This window comes from Suncus etruscus, chromosome 2, assembly GCF_024139225.1.
Source record: "Suncus etruscus isolate mSunEtr1 chromosome 2, mSunEtr1.pri.cur, whole genome shotgun sequence".
Taxonomy (NCBI): Eukaryota; Metazoa; Chordata; class Mammalia; order Eulipotyphla; family Soricidae; genus Suncus; species Suncus etruscus.
In genome coordinates this window covers 93282744-93298665 of record NC_064849.1, presented here as the reverse complement: position 1 = coordinate 93298665, position 15922 = coordinate 93282744, and the positions used below count along the sequence as shown (strand labels likewise).

Here is a 15922-nt window from a genome sequence, read left to right as displayed (position 1 = left end):
TCATTCACTTCAAAAAAGCCTGCCACCCCACCTGCTAGCTGCAATTCCTGCGGACCTGTTTCTGACTGACTCCACCTTTAACAATGCTGAATTTGGTACTCTGCCTGGCTGTCCTTAATGCCCACTGCCGCCAACCACCCCCTTCGCACCAAGGCTTCATTAATTTGTTTGCTACACTTGACTCTCCCTTGCAAGACGTTGACAACACCTCTGGTTCCTTCCCTTCCCCTTTTATGGCGCCGAAGCTCTTCAGAACTCTGCCTGCTTCCCCACCCTTCCAGCCCATGCTGTCCTCCGGACCCCCCTCCTCTTCTCAGCTCATCCTTGTCATAATCAACGCCTCCGCCCAGACGCCTTCGGTACCTGCTATTCACCCACCTCACCGGCCTAAATTGCTGCCTTGACCTGCCTTACTTCACCAATGACACCAACCTTCTGCGATGCGGTATGAAGCTTCAAGAACGTGGCTTAACTTTAAAACTAGTGGTGGGACTTGAACTTTGCCCCTTGGTACCCAATATGATTCCCCCTATTGAAAATTGTAATCAAATTCTTGTCGTTGATTTCTCCTTTCAGTTCATAATTGCCCCCAATTCAACGTTTTTTGCCTGTTTCACTGGTTTATCTCCCCCATTGTTTTACATTTGTTTCTTTAGTCCTAGAACTACTGTGTTTTGGTTGTTTTAATGCCAAAATTAACTGTTAAATCAAAAATTGCCTTATTACCTCTTAAATATAACTTTGTCTCTCTCCCGCTGCAGTATAAAAACAAACATTGCCTCCACCCCAGCCTTATTGAAAGGCCTGGGTGTTACTGGTGTAAGCACAAAAATTTATTCATTGGTTCATACTCTAAAATCTGTTAATGCCTCATAACTGTTGTTAAGAATGTTTACAAACTTAGAAAAAGTTTACACTACTTAACTGTTGAATCCCTAGCAGTATTAGAGCAGAAAAACTGCCGTGGTTTAAAATTAACCTTTTTTGAGGGAGGGGGAAATTTGTGTCATCCTTAGAATAAAATGTTGCTTTTTAAAATAAACTTGACTTAGCTAGAGATAGCATTAGACTTATGGTAGAAAGTCTAGAGGATAGAAATAAACAGGGATTAAGATGAGTCCTGATATAAAAATTGGTCCTCTACCTCATCCTGGCTGTCTAAGCTGCTACCTAATTCGGTCCTTTCATTGGCTTTTTGCTAATTTTTCCTTTGGCCCCAAGGCATTCTGTCGCCTCACAAGTTTGTTAAAAATCCGGTTACTGAGATTGCCCTAATGTTCAGTATAGGTCCAATATTAGTGGCTCTCCTAAATGCACCCCGAAGAACTTGAAGCCTTGGATATACCTCTGAGCTTTAAGGAGTTTTGAGTATCTGGCTAAACGCCCCTGCTTGCTCTGCTCCTGGCTGTGGAGATGCCCATGACGGGGAATAGTTTGGTGCCAGTGTCTGGGTGCAAACATGGCATTCCTAATATTTTGCGCGCAAAAACTTTTAATTTGGTCTCTTGTTGCCATGTCCAGAACTGGAAGCCCACCAAATAACCTAAGACAGGTGACTCCACCCACTTTGCTCTTCTTCTTTTATTATTACAGTAAAGGGGGAACTGTGGGGAGCCTAGCTGATGAAACCTGGAACATAGGACACCTCAGTAATTCCTAATCTGGTCACCCACGTGACCAAAAGGCCCATGCCTTGAGAACAAAGGAAATAGACAAAAATAAAGTAATTCAGAGCAGCCCAATATATCCAGCCAGAAAGAAAAATATAGAGTTTGCCTTTGTGTTAGCAAACATTATTAAGAACTTTGTTTGAATCTTATGCCTTTTAGTAAAACGTGCTCAGGTCTACCTCTGCCCCTCCCTACTACCTGCCCCAATTTATGCTAATGAATGCTTGTAACTGTGATTGGTGTAAAATTTGTAACACCCCTGACGTGTTTCAGCCCTTAAAAGCTGATCCCCCAACAATAAACTTCCCTTTTTGAACAGCATGTGTTGTCTTGAAGGCTTCTTTTACTAATCTCTCTAGTTCTTCTTTACAGGTCGGTTCTGCTCGAGTGAACCCACTAATAACTAGCAACTTTCATCTCCACACCCCCGCGGGTCGGGGGACTCCCATGAAAGTTGCAAGGTACCATTGATCTTTTGGGTTTTTTTCTGGGTACCCAGTTTATTAATTTCTGCTCTAAGTTTTAGCTCAAAAAAACTATCAACAGTAAGGTTTAAAGATAAATTGTACTATATGCATACCAAGGTATACAAGAGAGCAGCAAAAATGAATGAGCATGCACAGCGTGCAACACTATGGATGAGTTATGTAAGTATGAAGAAAAGAAACTATACTGAGCAAAGACTACATACAGACTGTTTTCCTTTATGCAAAGTTCATAAAGTTCACAAACATGCAAAGCTCATTTATGAGAACAGGACCCAGGACATTGGCTATCTTCAGTAAAAAGGTTACTGTCATTGAGCAAGGGTCCAGGAATACATTCAGAATCATAGAAAAATCTAGTTCTTTGTCAGAAAGTAGTTGAAAGCGTTGTTTCCCCTATGGGTGACAATTACAAACTCTGTCTATTATTTTTAGAACAATCTTGGTCTCTTTATATTTTGATAATAATGCTATTAAAACACAGAGCAAATAATTTTTAGAATATTGGATAAATAATAATGCACCTAGAAATTTCTTGATTAAAAGATTAAGTATTTTGGCCATGAGGATATAGACCTACATTTGAGCATCTTACAGACATAGAGATTGAGTGAGCCAGTGAGGACAAGGAGGTGCCAATATGTACTTCTGAACTTCTTAATGTTCTTGGCTACTTGTGTCTGCAAACATCAGTAATGCCCCACGGTGTCACATCTCTACTGGGACCCAAGTAGTTTAATTATTCTTCCCAAATAATTTCTTTAGCAGCTGGGGAGGAACAAGCAAGGGAATCTCCATGATAGATATAAAGGCTCCAGAAGTAAATGCTCATTTCTGAAAACTTGTCATAAGGAAATATTTTTGGTTTGGCAACTGAAAGGTATTGGTCAGTTTTTTGGAAAATTCAGTTCTTCATTAGATCTGAACTCAAGTTTTGCCTGTTTTTTACAAAACATAATCAAGATGCATGGTTTTAGCATTGAAGAGCATAAAACAACAACTTTAAACTAATAACACTTGGCTGATTGCAGAAAACACCAACCTTAAAATTACTTTGTCTGCTTTAGGGATAAATTAGGTTGTTTGGGTTTCATTATGTTTTGTTTCCCCAAATTAAATTGCTCTTCAAGTCTCTTTGGCTATTAAAAGTAATGCACGACAGTTTTCTGTCCTCCATCAGAGTAATGTAATTTGACTAATGAAGAGGGAGATAGTGAGGCTGGTCCTGCTGGATTCATGAAGCCTCTGAAATGGGGCAATAAACATGGCATACTAATGGTCATTTGTTCTAGAAAAAAAATAATAATTCAAATAGAACTCTCAGAGACAATGGCTTTTTTAAGTGCTACATAATGTTTGTTTTCAGTGAAGATGTATCAAAACATCAAGAAATACCAACTAGAACATTTCATTTTGGAGGGTCTTGTTGCTAGTCCCCATCATTTTGGAAAACACGAGAAACTTCTGCTTAGATTTCTTCTTTGTGATCTCTTCTTCTGTGAGTAAACATGCCAAATTGTAATTTGTATTGAATTGATTTGCATTCCACACCCAAAACAAAGAACTGATTTCTTCTGCTTTCACTGCTTTTTACAATTTATAGCATTTAGCTGCTTGATCATCACAGATTTGGGTGGATGAGGTGGAGGGCATAGTGGAAAGGGGCAAGGCTGCCTCAGAAGTGCTCAGGAGGTCAGGGGAATCTCCTGGTGATTCTTTAGGGCCTGAGTAAGTGATGTTGCTTTGGTACTATGGTTCTGGGACTGCCTGGTCACCCAACTCTGCTTTTGGAGTTCCTCTGTCTGTCTCTGTCTCTCTCTGTCTCTGTTTCTGTCTCTGTCTCTCTCTCTCTCTCTCTCTCTCTCTCTCTATATATATATATATATATATATATATATATATACAGATATATGTAGGTAGGAAGGTAATAGATGATAGACAATAGATAAACAAGCAGCTGATAGATAGATGATAGATAGATGATAGATAATAGACAGACAGATAGACAGGCAGGCAGATAGACAGGCAAGCAGATGAAGATAGATAAGTGCCCTTATCTATCTATCTATCTATCTATCTATCTATCTATCTATCTATCTATCTATCTATCTATCATCTGCCTGCCTGTCTATCTGCCTGCCTATCTATCTGTCTGTCTATTATCTATCTATCTATCTATCTATCTATCTATCTATCTATCTATCATCTATCTATCTATCTATCATCTATCTATCTATCTATCATCTATCTATCTATCATCTGCTTTTTTCTCTATTGTCTATCATCTATTACCTACCTACCTACATACCTACTTATCTATCATCTGTCTATCTCTTTATTTATATATCTATCATTTATCTATCTACCTATATATTTTCACATGTTTGTTGCACTCCAAATATTTGGTAAACAAAAATTTGGCATAAAGTTTGTGCTGGGGGTCCAGAGAGATTGAGCAATAGGCTAAGTGACTAATTGCAACCTTACATACAAGAGGCCTCTGTCAGGACCCTGGCATCATGTTCCTCAAGCAACACAGAGTGTGGCCCCTAACAACAGAGATGGGAGTAGCCTCTGAGGACTATTGGGTGTGTCATTGCCAAAAAATTTGTGACAGGGGCCATATATAAACAGGGGTTGAGGTTATGCCTTGCATGTGGCTGACCCAAGTTTGAACACTTGATGGTATAGATCTGGAGACCACAAATACCACAGGGGACCGGAACAGGTAAGGGCTGGCACCCAGGGTCCTTGAGCCCTTGTGTGTTTAACTGAACCCACAGCCTGGCTAGCTAAAGAATGACTAGAAGATGCTCCCTATGCAATGCTTAGGACTCCTGAGCATTTGAGATGCAAACCTTCCCCCAATCCTCCCTCAAATCTGTGATGATCAGGCAGTAACCTGCTGTAAATTGTTAGCAGCAGTGAAGATGGGAGATCTTGACTGTTTATTGTGTGAAAGAAAGAGTTCAGGTAGTTGAAATGCTGAGTGCTTGCCTTCTGGTATCAATTCCAGCTCAGTGTGAAAGTGAATTTAAAAATTAAGGCTTACGGGACCGGAGAGATAGCATGGAGGTAAGGTGTTTGCCTTTCATGCAGGAGGTCATCGGTTCGAATCCCGGCGTCCCATATGGTCCCCTGTGCCTGCCAGGAGCAATTTCTGAGCCTGGAGCCAGGAATAAACCCTGAGCACAGCCAGGTGTGACCCAAAAACTACACACACACAAAAATTAAGGCTTACAACTTGAAAGCAAGCTGAAACCAAAGAATAGGATCAAAGAGAAAGAAAGTGAAGTTAATCAAGTTCTGGCTCAGTTGGCCATGTGTGAAGTGATTGGCTCTGTGGTGCAGAAGATGTCTAACTACAATAGCCATGAGCTCTCAGAAGAGGCTGCCACATTTAAGCTGGTCCTCATTCTAGACACACAGTTTGATCCAGGGAATTGCATTCATCTCAAGATCCTTTTCACCACCAGAAGAGCATCCAATGATTGGTGTTATAACTGTAAAACAGTTCTAGAGTGTCTGCAAATGCTACATAGATGTAAAAGTCCATCAGGAGGCGTGTTTAGATGCTGAATAGTGTTAATAACCTAGGCAAGGACATGGACTGGGCTCCCTCTCTGTCTTAAGCCATTCAGTGCATGTGTTGGTGAAGGCTCCACTAACTACTCAGGTGCTTAGGCATCCATGAATCCACTAAGTACAAAGGCTTAGTGGGCTCTGGTCTGCATCCTACACTTCTGCTCTGCAGTGTCTGTAACCTTCACGGATACAATGAGGAGGAAAAGGAAGAAGGAGGAGGAAGAAAGGAAGAAAGAGAGGAGAAAGGAAAGAAGGAGAAAGAAAAGGGGAAGATGTCACTGGCAATTTCTGACCAGTCTGCATATGGAAAACCACGCGGGGGCACTGCATGTAATAAGAGTATTCCTTATCCTTATGTTAAGTTTTGCATATCCAGAATGTCCATTTTTTATTTTGACCTTTTCCACACCCCTACAAAGCTCATTTTTACTCCTTAACTCTCTCACCCCACCAAACATCACTAACCCACATTACTCTTTTTAACTTCAGTACTGCACAATCCTAGTCACAGACCAAAGCCGTGCATTGTGTGTAACAACCCCAAACTGTTTCAAAAGACATAAAATGGACACGTATTTCTTTCAGATATTTTTTATTTTTTTCTCTGACAGCTATAAGTCTTACTAAATATTCCCTTATACAGTGATGATTCTAACCACTTTTTATCTTCTCTTTATGAGCTGTTCAACAAGGAATTTTGGTGAAAGAGTCCCCCAGTTTAATACTTATGATTGAACCATGTCATGGGGATTGTTGGACTTGTTCTTATGGCCCCCATATGCACCAATAACTCCACTTGGCATTGCTCCTTTTTTGCATAGGCACATTAAAATGGGAAAATACTATACATACAAATAAGATCCTACCTAATAGAGATTGGGACACACAAATCTTGTAGTGCAAAGGGACCTTACACCCTGAACATTGGCATAACGACCTGGCACAGGCCTCAGAAGAAAGGGCATTTCCCATTCACCCCTGAACCAGGGAAGCCATCCACAAAACATCCAGATTTGTCTGTAACATCACCTGGAAGCAATCCTCTACCACGGAAGACCCTACCACTGCTCAGACATCGACCTGCTCAAGAGATTTCCCTTAATACTGAGAAGACTTAACAACAACGACCTGCTTACAGGACAAGGATCCCTGCATTACCCTTTAATTGTGAGGTGAAACGAGAGGACGCTCTACACCCTGACTTCAATGTAGGATATACAGATTCCAGGATCTTTAATACAGAAACATGATACCAACAACAGAGACTGTGTGAAAAATAAAAGTGTGTTGGCACTACAGACAATGTCTTGGATTGGACGATCTAGCTTGCCTGGAGCCTAGAGTTGGTCTTATGCCAGGAAAATTCAGGGGAAGGGTCTCTTTGTATTTAGGCCAAGGTTATTCCTTTCCATGCCCATCATATTTTGGTGGGCCTATGCAAACAGCAATTGCCACTCTAATACCATTTTTACTGTGCTCCTTTGACTCTAATCCTTAAAAAAAAAACACTTAAAATTTGAGGTTAACTTAAGGTAATATGCATGTACATGGAAATGTAAAAAATACTATGCCTCTAATGTTTAAGAAGTTACGTAAGTTTTATGGCTTTAGATGCTTTGTGTGCTGTTAAGAAATATTATAATGTGTTACAATCTGGGGACTTGAGGGACAAAGTAATTGTACATGAATTCTGTTTTATTTATCTTAATGTTCTTTGGCTGAAAGTTCAAAGTTAAGATATCAGCAAGGGGACTTCTTCTGAGAATTATGTTATGGGTGATTGTCCTTCCACTGTAACTTTACCTTGTCCTCTTTCTTTGCATCTTTGTTCTCATAATTAAAAATTAAAAATTAAAAAAATTAAAAATTAAAAAAAGGGGAAGAGGAGGAGGAAGAAGGGAAGGAGTTTTCTTATGGGAGTTGGCCAACTTCTCCATAGTCAGGCTCAGGAAATGTCCTTTCCCATAGGATTCTGTCCCCTTGTCTCCTGTTGGTCAGTTCCCAGCCCTGAGTCCATCATATCTGTGAAATGGGATACACCTCGGAGCCCTAGTGGGGAGTCTAGTCATGGTTGCCTTTGGGGATTGCTCCAATGTTGCTCTCACTCATTTAATTTTCAGCTTCCAAGCTAAGAGGGCTTTCCCCTAAAGTCTCTATTCTCCTATTCCTTGTAGACAATCACACTACTTTAAGAGGCTATCAGGATGGATGCGAGTGGATGTGTATCCTCTCTACTCTTTGGAACTCAAGTGTTTGCCCATAGCTAGCAGCACTGTCCTCAGGGGCTGAAAGACTACTGCTCTACTGGTGGCTTGATGGGTGTTAGTAGGTCTGACTTCTGCTGAGGTTCAGTCCTGGGGGTACAGACTTCTTCCTGCACCACTATGACATCCTTTCTCTGAACACAGGGACACCCTGGGTCTCCTTCTTTGTAGAAGGACACAGTTTTTGGGGATTAGGAGTCAACTAGCCTACCTCTGAGCAGTCTTGAAATATCCCATTGGCAGAATATAGGCATCGGGAACCAAGAGCTGTCCCCCAAAACTTGTGTGTGTGAGTACATTTAGCTAAACCTCTAATAATATACCTGAACACATTTTTCAACTAAAGTTTCTCACAAAAAATATGGACTGCCACCAGCTTTTTCAAACTGCAGGCCAGTGTGTGAACTGATGATGTGGAATAAAATGTGGGCAGAGGCTGGGGCCTTTGTGTTGGGGGTTTAGTTGCTCCTTTCTTCTGCTAACAAGAAAGCAAGATTTGCATTCTCCGTAGTTCCCTTTTTTTTTTCTTACTAACAAAATAGCAGTATTAATTATCTGTTGTTTGCTTTTCTACAGAGAATAATTTAAGAGTGAGAATGCAATTAGAAAATTTTCAATTCAATGATACTGAATTTTTTTACTTTATTTTATTGTTGAAGTTTAGGTCACATGGTTGCAAGCATACTGACACTTATGAACAAGCTTGCTGCATCACCAGTACAGTGTCCAATTCTCTCCACCAAAGTCCTTTTGTGCCTTTAGTTCACTTCTTTCTTCATGTCCATCCTCACCCTAATTTGGTAATCTCAGTTTTATAATTTATGGTGAAGAGTTGGTTAGCATTTGGTGTTGCCTATTCCATTGATTATTTCCCTATATGATTCAGCAGAATGAGATCAAACTCTCTGTATTTTTTGCTCTGACATATTTCACACAATGTCCCCATTTCTGCCTGGGCTGCAACTAGCTATATACTTCATCTTTTCCTAGAGCTGCATAGTATTTCACTGTGTAGATATGTCATAACTTCTTTAACCCTTCACCTATACTGTTTCTTTATCCTGGCTAGTATACTCAGGGCTGCAATCAACATAGGTGTGCACAAATCATTTTGAATCAATGTTATTGTGATCTTAGAATAGATGCCAAAATTATGAAAGAGCTCAGAAAATTTATTATACAATTTTTAAAAATAGAAGTAAAGAAGTAGTTTTCATACAAAATTTGTGGACTTACTAACTGAAGGGTTTAAAATGAAACTGATCATTGTCCTGACCTTCGCCATTCTATGCTCAGGGGTCCTTCCATCCAGAGTGTGGAAGCAGAAACTCTCACCCTCTGGGCTCTGACATTACCTACACTCCTATAGACTTTATGGCTGCCATAGAATCCTGCAGAAGCTTCTAGGCTTATGCACAATGAATGGCAGTTTCCCTGTAAGGAGGGGGAGATGCCTTTTCTGGGATTGCCCCTCATCCTACCTGAATTCTCCTTGTCTGGAGCTTCAGATTGAAAAGCACACAAGATGATGAGTGGCAGAAGACACACACACACACACACACACACACACAAATACACACACACAATTCTGCATCAGCCTGGGTGGCAGCTCCTACAGTGAGAAACTGACTCCTCAGCTCACCATCTTTTCCTGCCTTCCATCTTGGGGCTAAAGGCCTCAGAAGTGCTCTTATTCTTTGCACACAAGAGGAACAGCAGTCTTTTTTGAAGAATTGAGAAATAGAAATAGCTTGTTTTTAAGTAGATACTTTGCTGTGATGATTTGGCTTCTCTAAATGTTGTTGGTCTGAAAGGTGGAAGGCAGGGCAGAGGGGAAAGCAGCCTTGCATGGGCTTGGCAAGGGGAGGGCAGCACCATTAAGTCACACTAAGTCTCCTTTGGTGCACAGAGGCGAGGGCCTCTTTTCTCATTTCTGTTGCTTCTCTTTTGTTCCAGAAAGGCTCCCACAGAGCACCTCTGTTCTCACCACCTGCCCTGAGGTTCTGACTCATGTTGAACACACAGAGCAGGCAAAAAAAAATTGTTTTTCAAAAATTAAAAAAAAAATACAACGAGTTTGTTTCGGAGCTCTTTCACGTTGTCAAGGCAACAGACAATGTACTTCTGGCTGAGCCAGGAAGCTGGGTTCTCAGCACAAATGAGTAAAAAGAAGTGGTTGATGCAAACTCCCTGTGTCATGTTTTGCTGGAGGTGTTGAGTGGGTTTTGGACTCACTGTGGGGTTAGGAGCAGGAAGAGATGCAGATATGGACATTCAGGATGCGGTTGAAATCCTTCATGTAAAAGTAGACTGTCTTAGTGCCCTTATATATCTGGTTGAGTTAAAAAATTCTCTTCATCAAGAGGAAAGAAGACAATGACTTAGATCAGAACTTCTATGCCCAAAGAGTGACATATATTTAGATATCTTTTTAAAAGTATTGAAGGTTAGAACATTCTAGAGCAAAGATGATGACAAACATGTAAATAGGTTATTAAGAAAAAAATCAATGACAAATGGAAGAAGCATCTGGTTAAATACCCTGTGTTTCTCAGAAAGTATGTTGGGTTGACTGTGGGGAATGAGGACAATCCTCTGGGATTCTGCCTGATGCGTTTCATCAGGAACACCATTTGCTCACTGTCTTCTCTCAGTGTGCAGCTGTGGTACCATGGAAGTGACCTTTTATTTCATAGTGGCAAAATCAGAGAAGCCTGAGGGTTCAGCACAAACACTGAACACTCACTGCATTTTTCACAGTCCAGTTAGTACCACTAGTAACTACTTGCCCATGCTCATCTTCCATAGTCTGTTTAAAGTGATCACATGGTCCCACTGTACCTCCCATGGTCCAGAAAGCACATGCCTGAGCAGGGGAAACAACTCTCTCCAGAACCGTGTTTGAAAAGGGTCTCACAGGGCCTCTCTAAGCAAAAATTTATTTTATTGTTATAAAAGCTGAGCCTTCTTACTTACAGTTACTATTAGAGATTCATTCATGTATTTTTATTTTTTTTTTTATTTAAACACCTTGATTATGTACATGATTGTGTTTGGGTTTCAGTCATGTAAAGAACACCACCCATCACCAGTGCAACATTCCCATCACCAATGTCCCAAGTATTTTTATTTTTGAGGAAACCTCCCAAGAAGTACTCAAGGGTTTGTGGAGTCTCTTCCACCCAGATGAGGGATTCAGTGCTCAGGAAGGCAGGGAAGCAGTTTTTGGTTGCCAGTGCTTATGGTGCTTGCTTGGGACCTCCAGGGTTTCATGTGGGTGTGCTAGGAGGGAAATGGTATTGCAGGCGGGGTCAAAATCTGATCCTTGTGCCTGTAAAACATGTACTTCTGACTCTGAAACTTTGTCCCTGCACTCTTTCATTTATTAGAAAAACAAAAAGGTATATATAGGGTTCACTCCCAGTGTTACTGGGGTATGGTAGAGGGGAGTGCAGAACCAGGATCGAACTTGGGAATTCAAGCATGTTTGCGATGTGTTCCCTTCCATGAACTACTATCTCCACCCTATCAGAGTTTTATATCCTTTTTATTTCTTTTGGGAGAGAGGAAGTGATGTGCCACAAAGAAAGAGTGTATGTGTCTCAGTAGTGCTCCAAGAATGTGTGTCACCCTTACAATTGGTAAGAGGCCAGAGTGGATTCTCCTTTCAACCTCCAGTTGGACCAGTCCTTTGCATCCTCTGACATAGTTCCTGACTCAGAAGTTGACCTTTGGATTTCTCACTTCCATTACGTTGAAATAGTCAAAGTTTCTGGCTTGCAGTCATGAGTGTTCCTTAACTCAGAAGAAGCAAAGATATTACTGCAGAGTGGAAATTTGTGGTTTGAGGGTGACCATTGGTCTTTTTGAGAAAATGTCTGTTCATCTCTTCTTTCCACTTTTGGATGAGGTTAGATAAGAACTGAGTGCTGAAAGGAAATAAAGTGATTTGCAAGATATCCCTTCAGTAACAATATTGAAAACCAGTGTCTAAAAGGAAAAAAGAAAGAGAGAAAAGAAATATGTCTGTCACAGAGGCAGGTGGGGGAGAAAATCAGGAGAGAAACTGGGAACATTGTAGTGAGAAATGTGCACTGATGAAGGTTGGTGGACATTCTATGGCTGAAACTCAATCATAAACAACTTTTATAACTAGAAAATAAAAACTGTATTATGGGCAACCTTATAAACCATGGTGTTTAAATAAAGTAGTTTAAAAAAAGTAGTTTAAAAAAGAAACTTAATTAAAAAAAAGAATGAAAAGCAAAGATGGTCACTGGTCTTGCTTACTGTCAGACAGTAACTTAAGGGATGCTGCTGAGTGTAAACCATTGCAAATATTCAAATCTTCCATGACAAGACAGGACAGACTCTATGCTCCAAATAACATGGCATTTCCTTTATATCTTAGCTATTGCTCTTTCAAACTCAGGATTATTCTAAGTCTGATCAAGACTAGCTTTTCTCCATGCATTTCCTCCAATGGACATAAAAGTGCCCTGCCCATGTGTACAATCAAGCAGTTGACTCTAATGTGTCTTCTGTTTTATGAACTACATAGCTGTTATAGCTGCAACATTCACTCTAATACTGACAATTCTTCATAGTTGTATTTCTCCCCCAATTTGGCCTATCTGCTTCCATAAAGTAAGCAAAGAGAGTCACAATACCCATGAACCACTGTTCAAATGTTTGTCCTATGCAACACACATGCAGCTGCCCCACACAACACACTATTGCTTATCTCATGTAATTTGCCATCAGACACTGTTGGTTTTCCCCAACATGGATTTTTTTTCTGATTAAATTGAGTATTCATTTTTTGGTGAGAACAGCTCAGATTACTGATTAGCTTTATCTCAGGGAGACTTAGGGGTGTGTGGGGGTGAATAAAGATGTTAATTCTCAAGCACCAAAGTTTGGCTAATTCTTCCAAAGCACACATGGAAGAAATGAGGAGATTTGCTATAAGACATGTGTCGATTTTGTCCCTAACCCCCCTACCAATGATAGCCTAGGAGTGATTTTTTTCCTATGGGCATGTAATTGAAACATTTGTGTTTTCAAAAATGGTGTTCTAAAATACTCTTGAATTAACACACATGTCTTTTTTGGGTCACTCTAGAATCCTCTAATTTTGATCTTTAACATCCCGGAAATTTCTAGATTCTTTTTCTGACAGATCTCAGGTTTTTAAGATATTACTTTCATTTTTTAATTTTGATCTGTTTGCTTTGTTACAGCATCTCACCTGGAGATGCTAGGGGTAACTCTTGACTCTGCATTTAAGAATCATTCTTGATGGGGCCGGAGAGACAGCATAGAGGCAAGGCGTTTGCCTTTCATGCAGAAGGTCATTGGTTCAAATCCCAGCATCCCATATGGTCCCCCATGCCTGCCAGGAGCGATTTCTGAGCATGGAGCCAGGAGTATTCCCTGAGCACTGCCGGGTATGACCCCCCCCCCCAAAAAAAAAAGAATAATTCTTGATGATGTTTAGGGAACCACATGGAATGCCAGGGATGAAACCTGAGTCAGTCAGATGTAAAGCAAGGACCCTCCTTGTTTTACTATAGCTCTGGCCCTTAGGATCTTATCTTACCTTCAGCCTTCGAACCTAGTTCTCTTCTATTGGATTAATCTAGTCCCTCCCTATTCTTCACAACAGGTCCCTCCCTATTATCCACCTCAGGGTATGGTCTGAATTCTTCTTAATAAAAATCATGGGTCTTAGGAAAACACTCTCTTCTGTTTCCAGCTTTCCCCATTGAGCTGCCTGCTTCTTACGAGTGGAAGGCTTGCATGTTGGAATTCCTGAGCCCATTACACCCCCTTCAGTGTGTATGCATTACTTTCTGCATCGGCATTAGCTTCCAGATCCATGTCTCTCTAATGTGCTGGTCTTGGAGCATAAGGCTTCCATCACACACACCCTTTATCTCCTTCCAAATGGTCAGGAGAAATGAGGCCACTAGTTCCCTTCTAGGTGAGAAGAAAATGCCTGTCCTTATTCTCTCCCATAAACTTGCAAACTCTAAGCACAAAAAAGCAATCTGGAATTTTACCTTGCTGTCTCTGCAGTTCATCTCAGAATATGGGCAATCCATCTTTTCCTTGAACAGTTTGGGTCACCAGCATTGCTTTTGATCACTATAATTGATATGAAAAATGTATCAAGGACTTTGGGAATAAAAGCACCAAGGAAAAGTTTTTCCTTTTCAGTGTAAACAACTTTCCTTTACTATTTTCATGATAATTTTTTGTCAATGTGCTTGGCAATTTGTAACGTGGCTTCTAGTATCTTGATTTAGATATATGAACAGACACTCTTACCAGGTAGAGAGATGTTGGTAGAGGCCTTTGGATTGGTCCTCAGTTTTCCTTCTAATTAGATGTCTCTCAATTGGTAACTTTGGTTTTCCTGTTAAAAAGATTGTTTCCCCATTGGCTCCTCATCTGACTTTCCCCCCTCCCTTTGAGGCTGGGCTTTGTTTTTCCTAATAAAGGCTACTCAGGCAGCCTGAGGAGTGGCTGACATCTTGGCTTGTGGTTCCATGTGGTGGAATGACTGGCTTATGGGTAAACAGCTTTCAGTGTTAGTTTCTGGCCTGCTATACCTTCCCAACTGTTTGTGAATTTCTTTTCCTGCATCAGAGTTGCTGCCAAACCTGCTTCTCGTGTCCTGTCCGGACAGGAGGCATTAAAATCCCTCTCCCTCTCTGGGGATTATGGAACGCACAACCCACCATTTAACAGAGAAATATCAGTAAAGTTCTTCTCTTCTTGCTTTGCATCCTTGGTACAGAATCCCACTGCCTGGAAATCCAAGGGTTTGGACAATTCTGTGTCTATTGCAGTGTTAAAATCCTGGATGAAGCAAGTGCTGATGTGGGCTCAGAATTGCTTTGAGTTTGCTAAGGATTTGAAGGGGGAAAGGGAATGGGGATTCTGTGCAGCTCTCTCTAAGGAAACACTGTCAGCAAGAATGTCCAAATAGATTTTTAAATCAAACACAGAGGATGCAATTCTGTCAAGCCTATGATTGGTAAACCTCTTTTAAATATTCTCATGGAAGCCATTAGACTTATTCACCAAGCCAACATGTTGGCCAGTAGTAGGTCCTGTCTCAAGTTCCAGTTCCAAGACAATGGCACCCTATTTTTATTAAATACAACAGTTGTTTCAATGACCATTGGAGTCTTCGAAGTGCAGCTGCATTTTAGGATGATACTTCTCCAAATACAAAAGTTGCTTGCTGTTAAAAGCTCCACAACACTTTTGTCTTATGAACTGTACTGCACCTTTATATTTCATTCCACCTTCAATTAATGCTAAAGCAACAAGTACTGGAGGTCTCCCAAGGCCTGCAACACAATGAACAGCAATACAACAACCAGGTTCTTTACGAAATTTAATTTTTACAAGATTTAACCAGTCATCAACAATCTGGCTAGATAGTGGTGTGCCATCATCAAAAGGCCAATCTAGAACATTTATGCCTTCTTTTACCACAGTGTAGTGTCATAAGTTGCTTCACACACTCTTACTACTGTAGTGACTCCATATTTCTTTAGTTCCTCTATGAATTTGTTTAAGATTGCATTGGTTGGATTGTGTGTAATAAGAAATCTTATGCTCTTGCATGTGACTTCCACAGGAGCTGGGCAGTTCATTCAAGCCATGTTATTTTGTTAAAAAAGCACTCAAAATTAAGAAAGAATTTTAAAAATTGAATACAGAAATGATGCAAAGAAACTGAGTCTACTTCAATATACTTCACTTGAAATTTCCAGTGATTTGAGTAATAGAGTTGGAAGTCGTGAGAAATGAACCTCCTAACAAGCAGCAGCAATTCTTCAATCCAGTAATAGTGAGGCAATAAAAAGGAAGTGCACTGAGGTTTACCCCATCCAGATCA

The 15922-nt window shown here is 40.5% G+C and overlaps 1 pseudogene; it reads right to left on the bottom strand.

Annotated features, from left to right (window-relative positions):
* Window positions 1-15186: 15186 nt before the first annotated feature.
* On the bottom strand, window positions 15187-15686 carry LOC126000801 (protein tyrosine phosphatase type IVA 1-like; annotated as a pseudogene).
* Between the last annotated feature and the right edge of the window lie 236 nt (window positions 15687-15922).